Genomic DNA, 17,583 nt, shown 5'->3' on the forward strand with positions numbered 1-17,583 from the left:
TAACACCATGATCGACCAAAGTAAACCACAATGATGACAACGTCACAATGGATCAGCATGTCAACGTCTGAGTCACATTGCTAGTGTGAGGGTGGAAAAAAATGAAATGCATCAGTTACAACGTAAATTAAGTTGTTATCATGTTGATATAACGAAAGAGTCAGAGCGGTTTATTAAATGCTAAGCAGCTGGGGTTTTGCTGTTTTTATTTTAGACGCTCTGGTATGGAAGGATGAGGGCCTCATATGTCCCCTGCATCAGGGTTGGTGACATTCCCTGGGACGCAGCTCTCAAAGGCAGGGAGGAGACTCTTGGAGGCAGAGGGTGTGGCACGGGATGAGAAGTCGCCGCCGGATCTAATGCAAACCCGCTTAACAGGAGTATGTGTAACCACGTGGGCAGCCCCGTGACTAGAAACTGCATCAAAATTTGGGACTCGGAGTGGTGGTGGATCCAGGGACGCCGAGTATGCTCTCAGACCCAACCAAGTCACTGCTTCGAACAACCGCATCCGTGGTCAATTTCTGCAGTGCATCCTGGAACATATGATATTGAGATTGTAAAGTGTTAAGGAATACAAAAAGCAACAACATTTGAATAAGCAATGGTAATTGAAAGTCCTCTGTGGAGCACTCAACGACACACACCAATTTAATGTTCTTTTCTAAAGCAAGTGAGGAGATAATGTCTGGGTCAGAACATATCCTTGAAACGGTAATCACGCACGGCTGAAATTTATTTAAGCTATCATGCCTAACAGTAAGCTTGAACAGAAGTGTCCTCCCAATCAGTGCATTAAGCTCATCTGGGAAATGGTCTCTTCCATATCCCTGGTTGTTGAACAGAAAAAGCCAGTAAGTTGGCAGCTTAAAATATCACAAAATATCATAGCAAGAGCAAACGAAGTAAGAATAAATAACCCTAGCAAGCAGTTTGGTGCGGATCTCAGCGGCAGTTAGACCTAAGAACTTTGACGCACAATTCTCAAATAGAACAAAAGTTGCGGTATCTAATTCATCACCAACACGAACCTGAATACAGAACCTTTATCCGCATTTACAGAGCAACAACAAAAAAAGAGGGGCATGTTAATGCGCCAGCAAATAGTCAGTCCATATTCAACAACAAACACGTAAGTGCAACCGGGCTGTTAGATGGAACAAACCCCAAATTTAAGAAACGCATCCAACTGACAAGAAAAAGAAAGGCTAATGTTTGTGAGTTTAATGAATTAACACAAGAATAAACCAACCCCACATGAGGGGATACAAACCTGGGGGCAAAAACTGTAGAGTAAACATCGCACTTTGCACAATAAAATTGGTCAGTAAGTGCCTCCAGTCCCTGTGTGCATTGCCTGCAAGCCTTGTACCACCATGCATGATCCCTGTCAATGTCGATTACCGTTCCACATGTGACGAAGGTTGATTTCTGGGAGTAGAAAATAGTCACAATGAAATGAGCGGTGTATCACACTAAAAAAAGGAGTCATGTATTTAATTGTTTCATGATGGTAACCAGAATGAATGTATTTAAGTTGGTGTCGCAAAAAAGCCATCGAGTTCAAAGCACCCAATGAACACACCTCAAGAGTTTCCTTTATTTGATGTATGGTAGCATAAGGGGTAAGGCTGAGAAAATCTTCAGATGGAGAATGCCTCACTACCCGGCCAATAACTTCAACGCTGGTGCTGTGCTTGCTACCAAGTCGAATCAGCCTAGCATCAATCAAATTAACAACATTACCATGTCACAAACAATACAGGAACAGTAAAAGTTGATTGGGAAACAAAAAAGGTGGGGAACAAATAAATAAAGGCTTTGTTAAAGAAACAAACTTTTGACGGAATTTCTTAACCACTTCAAGATCAGGATTAACCATGAGCCTTATGGTGTAGTTTGTGTTGGTTATAGTCATAACACCTGAAAATAAAATGAAATCTGATTAGATAAATAGATGGTTAGATATAAAGAGGTTCGTATATAGTGGGGCACTGTTAAATATACCATTGTAGAACTTCATCTTGGCAAATTGGAGCACAATTATAAATTCAGTGGCCTTGTTCGCATCAAGAAGAGTTATCAATTCAGAGGCATAATTTTCCCACAAGGTGCATGAAAGCTTCTCACTGCCACTTTTGGGTGCACACGCATTTTTTTATCGGGTTTTACATAGCACAATGATGGTCATTAGATGACACAATTTGAGGAAAGTTTCAAATGCAACGTGGGCAAGGTATATAAGTGTCTATGCATAATGAGATGAAAATACTTACCTCAGATCATCAAGCTCGATTTTCATGTAATGTGACTTCCGATTCCTATATTCAAAAGGAATCAACTCACTCTTTGCGGACAGTAGACCAACAAAATCTGCTCCAGGAGTAAGTAGACAGTTAGCAAGGGCAAAAAGATGTTATGCTAGGTAAATGACGTAGATGTGAGTGGCACAATGACAACATCAAAGTGCATACCAATAAGATATAAGTCATCCTTAACGGATGATAAGATTTCCTTGGTTGCCACGAAATCAAATGACTCAATTGGAATATCCATGTCATCAGCACCAGACACCAATGTGTCCCTCTTAAATATGATCCGCATGCTATGCTTGGTGGGTCTGTATTTCTGTGTATTTGAGTCCATTGCGAAGTTGCCCACAACAAACACCTTTCCCTCCTCAAGGATAGGTTCAAAAAGCCGGTAATGGACAGACCGGATGAAACAATGGATCCGAGTTCCCTGACAACGGTGCAATTAAAAAATAATGAGATCAATGATATCAGGAAGATGAGAAACTTCTGAAAGGAATACCATACATGACTCAACAAAAGGCAGGAACCTACATCTTTGTCAATGACAACCAACTCCATTAAAGGTTGCGAGTAGCTCTTTTCATATGACGGAACCTTCCACATCCTCAAAATTCTTACTTTAATGCACCAGTTCTTCTCTGAAATGAGAGAAAGGTCTTTCACAGAATCAAATTTCTGATCCATTTGGTGGATTGGATTTGGGTCTCGAAGAAGCACAAGAAGAAAATATGAGTCCAGCAGCTGAGTAACTACAGAGAATTGTAGATGCTAATTAAAAAAGTAGACACGAGGAGAAACAAATACAAAGGAAGAAATCACCATCAACTGAGACGGAAGTACAAAAAGCAAAAATATTTATAAATATAAAACTAATAAAGTGTGTTAAGTATATAACATACACTAATGTTTTTAACATTAATGAGTGGGGGTTCCACCGAAGCCACCAATGAAAATCTATTAAACACGTGTTGTGCCATAGCAAAGGACATGTAAAGATCACAACACCATGTCCATAACCCAACAATAACAACAGTGTAGCCCATGTTTCTAACTATCACATGCCAAAAAAGGAAACGGTCAATGTAGAAATTGGGAATAAACACATAAACACTCAGGAGATGTCACGGAGTGTGCATTACTTGGGTATTGCAAAAAGATCAACTTGCAACGAATGTGGCACGATGAAAGTCAAAGCAATAGAAACCAATATAGTGAAAATGGCGGCAGAATGGCATGGAAAACAAAAAAAATAGATCACAGTGCGAATAATGAATGGAATAAATATGTGATATGTGATGCATGTATGATTAAATCTAAGGAAGTAAAGGAAAAACTTGAATGCATGTGCATGTAGCAGTAGCAATAACAATATCAATCACAATAAACATATGTCACATGAGATAAGGACATCTTAGAACGAACCAGTATTAAAAATGCAGATAAACTCAGTGTGCAAGGATGTTGGAAAGAAGAGAAGGCTTTATAGAGCACCAGGTCCCAGCATTAACCAATTGCAATTTAGCAAACTGGAAACGGGACTGCGGTCGGCATCGTCTGACGCTGGTTAGACAACAGTTTACTTTAAATTGAAAATAAAATGAAATTAATAAAGAATAAATAATAAATAAATTTACAGAGACGACGAAATAAACCACTATTGTAAAAACTAGAACCCTTACTCGATATACATCTTGAAAGGTAGCATACTAATTCGGCCGAGCAATTAAACAGTTTAAGACTTTATTTTTAAGATTTAAAGATTATAGATGTAAAAATTAAAAGATTTAAAGAATTTAAAGAAAGTAAAAAATAAACATTATTTAGTATGTGTCAAATATAATATTATTGTACAGTTATAGAATTATAGAATTATTATACTATACTATTATAGTAAAGTATTATAGTATATAGTATATACAATTATACAACTATACAATAATAATAATAATAATAATAATATAATATAAGAATAGTATAGTATAATATAGTGTTATAGTGTTATAGTTTTATAGTATTATAGTATAGTATAGTATAGTATAGTATTATACAACGTGAAATCTGGAACCATTATACAATCTTAACTCATTAAATCATATTAACTATATTACATATTACATATTTTATATTATATTAGACAATTGTGATAATAATATTATAATATCAGTGTTATTATACAGTTGTTATTATAATATTCGTGTTATTAGAACTATGACCACAAGTATTAGTATAGCAATAACAAATATAACTAATATCTAATTACTAATTAAATGCCAAATGAAGATTTACTTGAAGATTTACTTAAGTATTAAATCCAGGAAAAAGGTGATTAAATAATAGAGTAAATACCAATTAATTAGGAAACGAAATAAATAAAAAGCTAAATAATTGACTAATAATAAATACTATATAACAAATAACCTATAAATAAGTTTGGGGCTGAATAGCTTGCGGGAAAGGCGTTACCCAACCGAATAATCAAAGCTTGTGTTTGATGCTTTTAATTGAACTGAGCACGCCACAGAGGAAAAGAATTGATCCATAGAGAGCAAAGGTAACATGTTAAAAGGATTTGACCGTTTTAGGTTAAAGGGAGGAATGGATGAAAACTTATTCAGTTAGTCAAAAATGGCTGCTCATGTGTCAACAGGGGAAGTTAACAGCAATGACAATAACGCGTGGATAGATTCACACGGAGAAAAAAATTGGATCAATTGCAACATAGCGAAGATGTGGCGGTATTTTTTTAACCATTATACAACTAATTCGATAATATCCATAAACGTCATTATAACACTACAATAAAGAGATCTGACCCCTGATAATGTGTAGAAGAATTAATGTATATGCATTGTTATGGGAAGAAAGAAGCATGAAGGCTTTTTTATGTCATGTAAGAATAATGCATACAGACCACCCAAAAAAACCATTATTGAAAAAACAAAAAATTTTCTAGGTATAAACTAAATAATAGACATATTAGTAAAAGGTTTTGTAATATGAAAATACAAAAACAACTATTTAATGGTGTAAAATAATGGAACCAAATGAATTAAAAACTAACTGGTTAAATGGTTTTTTGAAGGTAAAGTTTAATATAAAAAGACTAAACCTTTGGTTAATGGGTGATTTAAAGAGTGAGAAAAGTTCTTTAATGCAAGATGGATATAACATTACTTAAAAGGAATGAAAAGTTGTCAGAAGTATCAAAGAACTAATTTTTTCCAAACCATCACGGGGAGTCATCTTCGATAAACCCATAGGGTGCGACAGTGCGGTCCTAAATCCTATAATAAAGTATAATACAGTGGCTATTATATGAAAGGGGATAAAAAAATAAAATGTTTGTCATCAGTCACGCAGCAGAATCCTATTCAATTACATAGGCAGCATTGTCCAAGTGTTTGTATTCAAGAACGAAAGAACTTCTGACTAAATGTGATTAAATTTATCTTATCAATATGGATAGTAAATCTTAAGTATGCTAATTTAATGGGTTAACCCACAGCACATAATAAAATGCATATTGCACATTGATGAAACACCAAGTTCGATATTTGATGGTGGGAGCACAGTTTTCGGCTTCAGGGAACAAGGCATCAAATACATAGGACATGACAATAGCACACGCCAGTTCTTAAAGGAATAAACCATTAGCCTAATGGCGCTTCCAGTACGTAGCATGTGGTGCTGACTAAAAGGCCTCCACCCCTTAGCGAAATAGCACACTCGAGGCCGACTTGGCTTCGAGCGAACGTGGACCTTGTAACACACACCAGCATCATCGACAACGTCGACTTGATCAGGTTTAATCCCAAAGGCCCTTTGAACAAAACCGATAGGAAGGGTCTACAAAACAAATGAGAGAAAATGGTCTCAAAGTGAGTTAGATGCTGTTACTTCGTACATGTAGACATTTAGGACAAAAAACCCACATCAACCAAACACGGACGCATCGAAGGGCTGAATAAATCCTTACCAAAATATACTCCGTAGCTTGGTATTTTAAAATCAGTTTGTCGACAACAACAGCTTCACGGTTTGGGAGCATACTGTGAAGTGCTCCGGGGCAGAAATTTGAGTAATGGCCAAGCATTGAAGCAAAGGCGCGATAGTCAAGGGGTTTGGCTTCATAATCAGTAGCAAAAGTAAAATAAATATTGAGAAGCAACGAAAGCATGGGCAGATTTTGTATGGTGGAGGCAAATTGGATGGTGTATGTATCACCCATGGGATATATTACTGATGGCAAATTAGAGTGGATTGAATGTGGTAGCAACAAATCCTCGTCCTGAGACAAAGCGGGCACAAAATAAGCAGCAAGATTGCCACAAGCATTCCCTAATAGTTCATGTACGGCTAAAGGATACATGGGTGAAACCCCAGCAGCTGGGAGGGGCGCATTCACCTCTAGCACATGGAACATAAGGAACTCAGCATCACCCAGGTAGGCCATAAAGAACCAGCATCTTCCCTTAATGGTAAAGGCATTAATTAATTGTGGAAACCCCGCCACTATCAGGCAAAGAGCAGGAGTCTTGTGGAGCAGCATGGTAAACTGACGGCCAGAGGAATCGACAAACCTAACCTCATCTGGCAGTTCAGAGCGAAATTCACGGTAAAAAGTTGGGGGAAGAGCAACCGTGGCCTGGAAGCAAAATTTATGGTTACTACAATGATTTTTTAATTCAATCACATATAAATTCTGAATGATACGCTTAAGGGATGGAAGAAAGAGACGCACCAAGCAAGAGTCCAAACAAAAAAAAATGCATCTGCGTGCAACTACTGAGAGGAATAAGTTAGACATGTTCCTGATGCATATAACGGGCAGAAGCAAAAGGAGAAGTCACCCCATTAGCCAGGTAAATAGAGGAAGTCACGAACAACACAGGAAATGAACGATTGAGTTCTTGAAAAGCAAAGGTCAGGTTTCCAACGTACCCAGTGTGAAACAGGCAATCAAGAGTGACCCAGCCAGACGGAGACGATGCTTGTGGGAGGTTGCGGAAGAAAACTAACCGAAAGGAGCTCCAATCTCGTGGGCAAATGAACGGAAAACGACCGGGAAGAAATCAAAATTAGCTTTTTTGGCCGATGATAAGCATTAACCACGAAAAAGTTATTGAAAATGCAGAAGAAAAGATTAGCAATTCACCTTTTGTTAGAAGGAAACCACCATGCGAGCAAATGAGATTGAACGGCAAAAGATGAATAAGCAAAATTGAAGCGAGAAGGAAGTAGACAATGCTCTTTTTTTATTTAAGGGAATAGGAGAGAACAACGTCAAAGTCAAAGAAGTAGATGGAATTATTGAATGGAATCAGCTGTTAGGGTTTCTAGCTCTAACAAAATTAATTAAACGGCCGAACAGACCAGAACCGTGCATCGAATGTAGTGTTAAATATGCATATATACAAATAACACAAAAATAAAATATATATATATATATATATATGTATATATGTAGTATATAATATTACTAATACTAATAGTAATACTATACTAATATTTATATAGTCAACTATTACTAACAGTTATTTATAAATAAAGTATACAACGTACATTATATGTATATACGCAGGCATTTACATGAACATGTGATCAAAATAGAGAATAGTTTATATATATATATATATATATATATATATATATAATATAGATATGGAATAGTATATAGTATAGTATATAGTATATAGTATAATATATAGTATATAAGAAGAAGGTATTAGAAAATGTATAATAATGATTATAAAGCATAGACAATAAGACATATAAGATATATATGACTTGATAGTATAGTTATAATATAATACTAATATAATACTAATAGAATAATATAGAATATAGATGTGTTGATTCTATTATAAGGTATAAGGTATAAATTATGAAATTTTGATTTATGAATTTATCAGTTAAGAATCCAGATATCAATTATCAATGAATATCAATCAATGTATCTCACCTACATAAAATTAACAACGAAATCAGGAGGGTACATTGTTTACATAATTAAACAGATATCTACAATCTACAATTGCTATGATTTATACAATGATGTATATTACAATTCTTGTCCATGCATATGCTTGGATATTTATCAGCATGCCGACCATCGATGAAAACACGGTGGGGACGAAACTAATACGCAACTAATTCATGTGGCAGATTGCATGATAATAACAAATAATATAATAATATAACATATAATATATAACATTATAGCATTATCGTATAATATATATTAGGTCGGTAAGATACATATATATATATATATATATATATATATATATATATATATATATATATATATAAGAAATTATAAAACACCAAGCATAGTTACATATGAGCCTTTCTCAAACTGCAAAGGTTTAAAAAAACAGTGGCACACACGCCCGATAGTGAATTAACAAAGGAAAAGAAACAAAAGAGGCTGGAGGGACTCCCAAACTACAACTGAAGAGAAGGCGAGGGGTCGAGACTAAATTTGGAACATGCATTAGATATGGTAGGAGAATCATGGGTCAGAAGGAAAGGTCGAGAACAAATCTAACGACGAATCCACTCGGAGAAACTGGCAGCATCTGCAACTAAAAACATGGTCAGATTATTCTAGTGCTTAGATACCCATTGAACTGAGTGAGGAAGAAAAATATTTGTGGGAGTGAGAAAATTTCCCTAACACGATTGGATAATATTAAAATAAGTTGGTCGTTACCTCCTGCATGTGTCGGACTAAGTGATCGGATCTGCGAACGAAGATCAACACGGCCCACGGGACTCGCGTGTGACGTAGTCGAGGCAACATACACAGGACAGCCGAGGCTATTGGTTGAGATCAACGGGCTGCCGAAGGCGTTGTTACAAACAGGAGAAGTCGGGGGAGTGTATTCAATGAAAAATGGAGCTATAACGTCGCCGGTATGCATCACATCACGAGAAACGACTCGGGTTCGATGATGATTAACACCACTGCTTGCTAGAGCAACAAAGCTGCTCTGAGAACGTGGCTTTGGGTACACAATGCGGGATCCATCAAGGTTCCTTATGGACGTGCATAGAGTGCTGTCACCTTCATAGTAGGCGCGCAACCAAGCCCCATGCCTTATGTTGTACGCGGCAACCATGGAACGAAAGCCCTCGGAAAAAAAAAGCATTGTTACCAACCTTGTCTAACATGACGCGAAACTCATTACCATGGTTGTCCTTAAACATCATGAAATCACCAAGTTCATGACGAAAAGCGCGAAAAAAAGGACCAGGGACCGGAACTCGTCTCTGAAAAAGATATGGAGAGAGCATAGACAACCTCAGAAAAACTCGGTGTGTGTATATATATATATAGTTATCAAAGACACACCTCGTCATCATCAAGAAATTAAAATAGCTAAATAAACCTACGTGCATGAAGAACTCTTTGGACTCAGAGAATATCTCCATATATAAATAACTATTTAAATATACAAAAAAATGGAAAAAAATTAAAACATAAACATTTATTTAATTCAAAATAAAAATTAAATTTTTAATCCTAATAGTCAGAACTTCCCAAGTCATGGACATGGAGACAATATAATAAACATGTGAGAAAAACTTTGATATGTACCGTATTTTTTCATGTCACGTGTATATATATATATATATATATATATATATATATATATATATATATATATATATATATATAATAATGTGCTATAAATATTGATAAATTTCATTATAAATGTAGGATACAGATTAAAAGATTGGGAGAATATATGGCATGCGGGCATTCAGCCAAAGGAAAAAAAGGCTACGAATTTGACAACCACAAAAGATCACGCTTCAGTTGACTATCTTCATATTACAGTTACAGTATGTGAAATAGATAGCAAAAAACGAATATATGTTTTATTAAGATATGAATAACAGAGGTATTGAGGCAAAAGGAAACGTACGGCCACGGGATCCAATGCAAGGAAGAGAAGCCTATAAAAATCAGGGTTGGGATCACCGTTTTCACCGGAGTCAGCCGTTGGTCAAAGGCACATACCTCACAAAAAAGAGCAAAAGTGTCAGATGCTATGTACGGACAGCAAGAGCTCATTTTGCCTTAGCTTGTAAATAGAAATCGCTATAAAAGGAACGCATAGGCTTGTGCGTGTGAACATAAATAGAAAGCAACATATATATTGGTGACTCACCCATGGTCCACCAAGCCGTAAATAAACTTTTGGAACATTTTAGAGAATGACCGCATGGCTAAAAACAAAAAACAACGTTGGGGAAAACAGCGGAATCCTGTGGAGTGGGGGGGAGAGTGTGGAATGTGGTGGGTTGAGTAAGTGATGTAAGGTGGAGCGGGAATGCATGTATATATATATATATATATATATATATATATATATATATATATATATGTGTGTGTGTGTGTGTGTGTGTGAGAGAGAGAGATACGATCATGCATATAAGTGGGGTTCTGAATGGCCTATTCAAATATTTGTATTAAGTTAGTCATATTTCGTATCTTTATATTTATGTATTTATATCTATATATCTATCTATTTATATCTATTTATCTGTTATCTATTTATCTATCTATTCTTGTATTTACAAAGTAAGTAATATAATATATAGTAAGCGGTGCCTAGATAGGTGTGAGGGTAACAAAAAAAATACTAATAATATAAAAAATAGTAATGATAATCGTTGATGCAGTTGATCAAAGATAGAGAGATAAATTATAATTATAAATGACCAAAGCAATAATAATTGTTGAAATTGGCCAAAAGATGAGAAATAAAAAAAAGAAAAATTTCTTCGACTAAAGTTTTGGAACAAAAAAAAATTGACAATTAAATAATTAATTAAATTAAATTAAATTATTATATCTAACAACGGAAGAAACCCAGTGAGGTGAGGAGATGGTGTCATAATTGATGGTATTGTTATTGTTATAAGATACATGGGATCCGTAGACGTGGGAAGGTGTGTTATTTGGGCCACCAGGCCCGGATATCGAAGGAGAGATTGGATTACCTATACTAAAGGAAAGGATTGGCATAAATAAAAAATTGAAGAATTAATGACTAAAGCAATCCCTGAGTGAGGTGGGTATGACAGATGTGATCACTATGAGTTTTTTCATGATAACAAATTGCGCAAGTTAAATTCAACACTTAAGCAAAAGGTAGTATGACTAATTAACCGAATAAAAGGAGAGACCAAAGTTATTTAGATGTTAACAATGCTAGGAAACCAAAAAATTAGGGCGCAGTTGTTCAATAATCAAAGCAAGCAAGCGGTGTTCATTAAAAAACTTTGGGCCCCCTGAAGCATAGTTAATAGAAACCCAGCTGATGTGATGATCAGAGGGCTTATTAAATAACCCATTAGAGATATTCAGCATGTAATACAAAAATAAATAAACATGATAATGACCAGCATATATATATATATATATATATATATATATATATATATATATATATATATATATATATATAATTGGTGCACGAATTTGTAATCCGCACAACTAACCAGCAAATGCACTGGGTCGTCCAAGTAATACCTTACGTGAGTAAGGGTCGAATCCCACGGAGATTGTTGGATTGAAGCAAGCTATGTTTATTTTATTTGTCTTAGTCAGGATACCAATAGGATTCTTTAGCCTCGTATTTTAATAAAGAAAAGGGTATAAAATAAATAATTATTACTTTAATAATGGAGAATAAAAGCGTTACTTGTTGTGCAGTAATGAGAAATATGTTGGAGTTTTGGAGATGCTTTGTCCTCTGACTTCAACTCTTCCTTGAAATCCTTCTCCACACGCAAGTCCCTTCCATGGCAAGCTCTATGTAGGGTGTCACCGTTGTCAATGGCTACTTCCCATCCTCTCAGTGAAAACGTTCCTATGCTCTGTCACAGCACGGCTAATCATCTGTCGGTTCTCAATCAGGTTGGAATAGAATCCATTGATTCTTTTGTGTCTGTCACTAACGCCCAGCCTTCAGGAGTTTGAAGCTCGTCACAGCCATTCAATCCCAGAATCCTACTCGGAATACCACAGACAAGGTTTAGACTTTCCGGATCCTCATGAATGCCGCCATCAATCCGGCTTATACCACGAAGATTCTGATTAAGGAATCTAAGAGATACTCATTCAATCTGATGTAGAACGGAGGTGGTTGTCAGGCACACGTTCATGGATTGAGGAAGGTGATGAGTGCCACGGATCATCACCTTCTCCATGATTAAGCGCGAATGAACATCTTAGATAAGAACAAGCGTGTTTGAATGGAAAACAAAGGAATTGTATTAAATCATCGAGACGCTGCAGAGCTCCTCACCCCCAACAATGGAGTTTATAGACTCATGCCGTCAAAAAGTATGTAATTCAGATCTAAAATTGTCATGAGGTACAAAATAAGTCTCTAAAAGTTGTTTAAATAGTAAACTAGTAACCTAGATTTACAGAAAATGAGTAAACTAAGATAATTGGTGCAGAAATCCACTTCTGGGGCCCACTTGGTGTGTGCTGGGGCTGGGACTAGTGCTATTCACGAGTTGAGGCCTTTCTTGGAGTTGAACTCCAAGTTATAACGTGTTTTGGGCGTTCAACTCCGGATCATGACGTTTTTCTGGCGTTTAACTCCAGACAGCAGCATGTACTTGGCGTTCAACGCCAAGTTACGTCGTCTATCTTCGCGCAAAGTATGAACTATTATATATTGCTGGAAAGCCCTGGATGTCTACTTTCCAACGCCGTTAAGAGCGCGCCAATTGGACTCCTATAGCTCCAGAAAATCCATTTCGAGTGCATAGAGGTCAGGATCCAACAGCATCAGCAGTCCTTTTTCAGTCTAACTCAGATTTTTGCTCAGCTCCCTCAATTTCAGCCAGAAAATACCTGAAATCATAGAAAAACACACAAACTCATAGTAAAGTCCAGAAATATGATTTTTGCCTAAAAACTAATATTATTCTACTAAAAACCAATTAAAACATGCTAAAATCTACATGAAATTACCCCCAAAAAGCGTATAAAATATCCGCTCATCACAACACCAAACTTAAACTGTTGCTTGTCCTCAAGCAACTAGATAAATAAAATAGGATGAAAAGAAACTAAGAAACAATAATATCTCCGAGTTTCAAGTGAAGCTCAGATTCTAATTAGATGAGCGGGACTAGTAGCTTTTTGCTTCTGAACAGTTTTGGCATCTCACTTTATCCTTTGAAATTCAGAATGGTTGGCATCCATAGGAACTCAGAATTCAGATAGTATTATTGATTCTCCTAGTTTAGTATGTTGATTCTTGAACACAGCTACTTTATGAGTCTTGGCCGTGGCCCTAAGCACTTTGTTTTCCAGTATTACCACCGGATACATAAATGCCACAGACACATAATTGGGTGAACCTTTTCAGATTGTGACTCAGCTTTGCTAAAGTCCCCAATTAGAGGTGTCCAGAGTTCTTAAGCACACTCTTTTTGCTTTGGATCACGACTTTAACCACTCAAAGCACATGGACCTGCATGCCACAAGCACATGGTTAGGGACAGCTTGATTTAGCCGCTTAGGCCTGGATTTATTTCCTTGGGCCCTCCTATCCATTGATGCTCAAAGCCTTGGATCCTTTTTACCCCTGCCTTTTGGTTTTAAGGGCTATTGGCTTTTTCTGCTTGCTTTTTCTTTTTCTTTCTATTTTATTCCTCTTTTTTTTTCGCACAAGCTTTTGCTTTTTCACTGCTTTTTCTTGCTTCAAGAATCACTTTCATTATTTTTCAGATCATCAATAACTTTTCTCTTGTTCATCATTCTTTCAGGAGCCAACAATTTTAACATTCATAAAATTCAATATCAAAAATATGCACTGTTCAAGCATTCATTCAGAAGACAAAAAGTATTGCCACCACATATAATTAATTAGAGTTTTTCTTATTAAGAACTCGAAAAAATATTGCCTCTTTATTCTAAAAATCTACTATTTTATTCATTTTTGATGATGATGAGAAAAATAAATTATAACTTAATTGGAATTAAAAACAAAGTAGAGATACTAATTACTACTACTAATATATAACTTCTAAGGTAAATTTCTAATAAGAACAGTTATCACAGAGTTAAGGCAAAGATTAGAACTCAACGACCTGTATTTTGGGAAGTGGATGTTCCTCTAGTCTGTGGGGTGCCTTCAAGAATTAATTTCTGACGCTTCAGCTCCCTTAAGTTCACATCCTTGCTCTTCCTGTTCCCTTAGGTGCCATGATCTTAATGAGTTTTAGCTCAGTGATCATGGCAAATCACACCAAACTTAGAGGTTTGCTTGTCCTCAAGCAAAAGAAAGGAAAGGAGAGGAATAGAAGGAGAGGCAGTTTCGAAAAAAAAGATAAGATTAGTTGAGAAAGATATGAGAAGAAATTAAAAAGATTTGAAAAAGAATTGGATTGGAAAAAGATTTGTGTTTATGAATTAAGATACATTTGATATTTTTGAAAAAGGGATTTTAGAAATTAGGGTTTTTAGAAATTAGGATTAAAATTTTTGGAATTTGAAGGATGATATTTTGAAACATGTTTATGCAAGAAATCATGAATTGAAACATAAAAATTAGAAAATTTGTGAAGAAAAACGAATTTTACCTCCTCCCCACCATCCTGGCGTTAAACGCCCAACTGGTGCATGTTTTGGGCGTTTAACGCCCAATTGTTGCTTCTCCTGGGCGTTCAACGCCCAGCTGATGCTTCTTTCTGGCGTTGAACGCCAGGAAGTCCTTTGTCACTGGGCGTTTTTCTGAACGCCCAGGACGCTGTCAATCTGGCGTTAAACGCCCAGAAGGTGCTTCTTTCTGGCGTTCAACGCCCAGAAGATGCTCCTTTCTGGCGTTTAACGCCCAGATGGCTACCCTTACTGGCGTTGAACGCCCAGTGGGTGCTTCTTTTGGGCGTTCAACGCCCAAAATGTTTCTTACTGGCTTTTTCACGCCAGTGAGCTTCCAAATTTCCCTGTAACTCTGTGAATTCAATCAATTGCTATTAAAACCCTTTGAAGATACTTGGACTCATACCTGTAAAAAAAGGAAATTTATTTAATTAGTAAATAAACTTTGTAAATGGCTGGGTTGCCTCCCAGCAAGCGCTTCTTTATTGTCTTTAGCTGGACTACCACTGAGCTCTAATCAAGTCTCAGTTTTGAGCATTCTTGCTCGAAGTTATTTTCAAGATAATATTTAATTCTCTGTCCATTAACAATGAACATTTTGTTAGAGTCATTATCCTGAAGCTCTACGTATCCATATGGTGATACACTTGTAATTACATATGGACCTCTCCACCGGGATTTTAATTTCCCAGGGAATAATTTGAGCCTAGAATTAAATAGCAGAACTTTCTGCCCCGGCTCAAAGACTCTGGATGACAATTTCTTATCATGCCATCTTTTCGCTTTCTCTTTGTATATTTTTGCATTCTCGAAAGCATTGAGTCTAAATTCCTCTAGCTCATTTAACTGGAGCAATCGTTTTTCTCCAGCTAACTTGGCATCAAGGTTTAGGAATCTGGTTGCCCAGTAGGCCTTGTGTTCCAGTTCCACTGGCAAGTGACATGCCTTTCCATACACAAGCTGGTATGGAGAGGTCCCTATAGGGGTCTTGAATGCTGTTCTGTATGCCCACAGAGCATCATCCAAGCTCCTTGCCCAATCCCTTCTACGGTTAATTACCATCCGTTCTAGGATTCTTTTGAGTTCTCTATTTGAGACTTTAGCTTGCCCATTAGTCTGTGGATGATATGGAGTGGCCACCCTGTGGCTAACTCCATAACGAACCAAAGCAGAGTAAAGCTGTTTATTGCAGAAATGAGTGCCCCCATCACTGATTAATACTCTAGGGGTACCAAATCTGCTGAAGATGTGTTTCTGGAGGAATTTTAACACTGTTTTAGTGTCATTAGTGGGTGTTGCAATAGCCTCCACCCATTTGGATACATAATCCACTGCCACCAGAATATAAGTGTTTGAGTATGATGGTGGGAAAGGTCCCATGAAGTCAATGCCCCATACATCAAACAACTCAATCTCCAAGATCCCTTATTGAGGCATGGCATAACTGTGAGGCAGATTGCCAGATCTTTGGCAACTGTCACAATTAAGTACAAACGCTCAGGAATCTTTATAGAGAGTAGGCAAGTAGAAGCCACATTGGAGGACTCTTGTGGCTGTTCGTTCACTTCCAAAATGTCCTCCATACTATGATCCATGGCAGTGCCACAGAATCTTTTGCGCTTCTTCCTTAGGCACACATCTACGGATTACTCCGTCTGCACATCTCTTGAAGAGATATGGTTCATCCCAAAGATAGTACTTTGCATCTGTGATCAATTTCTTTGATTGCAGCCTACTGTACTCTTTGGGTATGAATCTCACTGCCTTGTAGTTTGCAATGTCTGCAAACCACGGCACTTCCTGGATGGCAAAGAGTTGCTCATCCGGAAAGGTTTCAGAGATCTCAGTGAGAGGGAGGGACGCCCCTTTTACTGGTTCTATTCGGGACAGGTGGTCTGCTACTTGATTTTCTGTCCCTTTTCTGTCTCTTATTTCTATATCAAACTCTTGCAGAAGCAACACCCATCTTATAAGTCTGGGCTTTGAATCCTACTTTGTGAGTAGATATTTAAGAGCTGCATGATCAGTATACACAATCACTTTTGATCCTACTAAATAGGATCTGAATTTGTCAATGGCATAAACCACTGTAAGTAGCTCTTTTTCTGTGGTTGTGTAATTCTTCTGTGCGTCATTTAAAACACGGTTGGCATAGTAAATGACGTGCAGGAGCTTGTCATGCCTTTGTCCCAACACTGCACCAATGGCATGGTCACTGACATCACACATCAATTCAAATGGTAATGTCCAGTCTGGTGCAGAGATGATTGGTGCTGTAACCAATTTAGCTTTCAGAGTCTCAAATGCCTGCAGACACTCTTTATCAAAGATAAATGGCGTGTCAGCAGCTAGCAGGTTGCTCAGAGGTTTGGCAATTTTTGAAAAATCCTTTATAAACCTCCTATAGAATCCTGCATGCCCCAGAAAGCTTCTGATTGCCTTAACATTGGCAGGTGGTGGTAATTTTTCAATTACTTCTACCTTAGCTTGATCCACCTTTATTCCCTTGTTCGAAATTTTGTGCCCAAGGACAATTCCTTCAGTCACCATAAAGTGACATTTTTCCCAGTTTAAAACCAGGTTAGTCTCTTGGCATCTTTTCAGAACAAGTGCTAAATGGTTAAGGCA

Source organism: Arachis hypogaea, chromosome 7 (genome assembly GCF_003086295.3).
Source record: "Arachis hypogaea cultivar Tifrunner chromosome 7, arahy.Tifrunner.gnm2.J5K5, whole genome shotgun sequence".
Taxonomy (NCBI): Eukaryota; Viridiplantae; Streptophyta; class Magnoliopsida; order Fabales; family Fabaceae; genus Arachis; species Arachis hypogaea.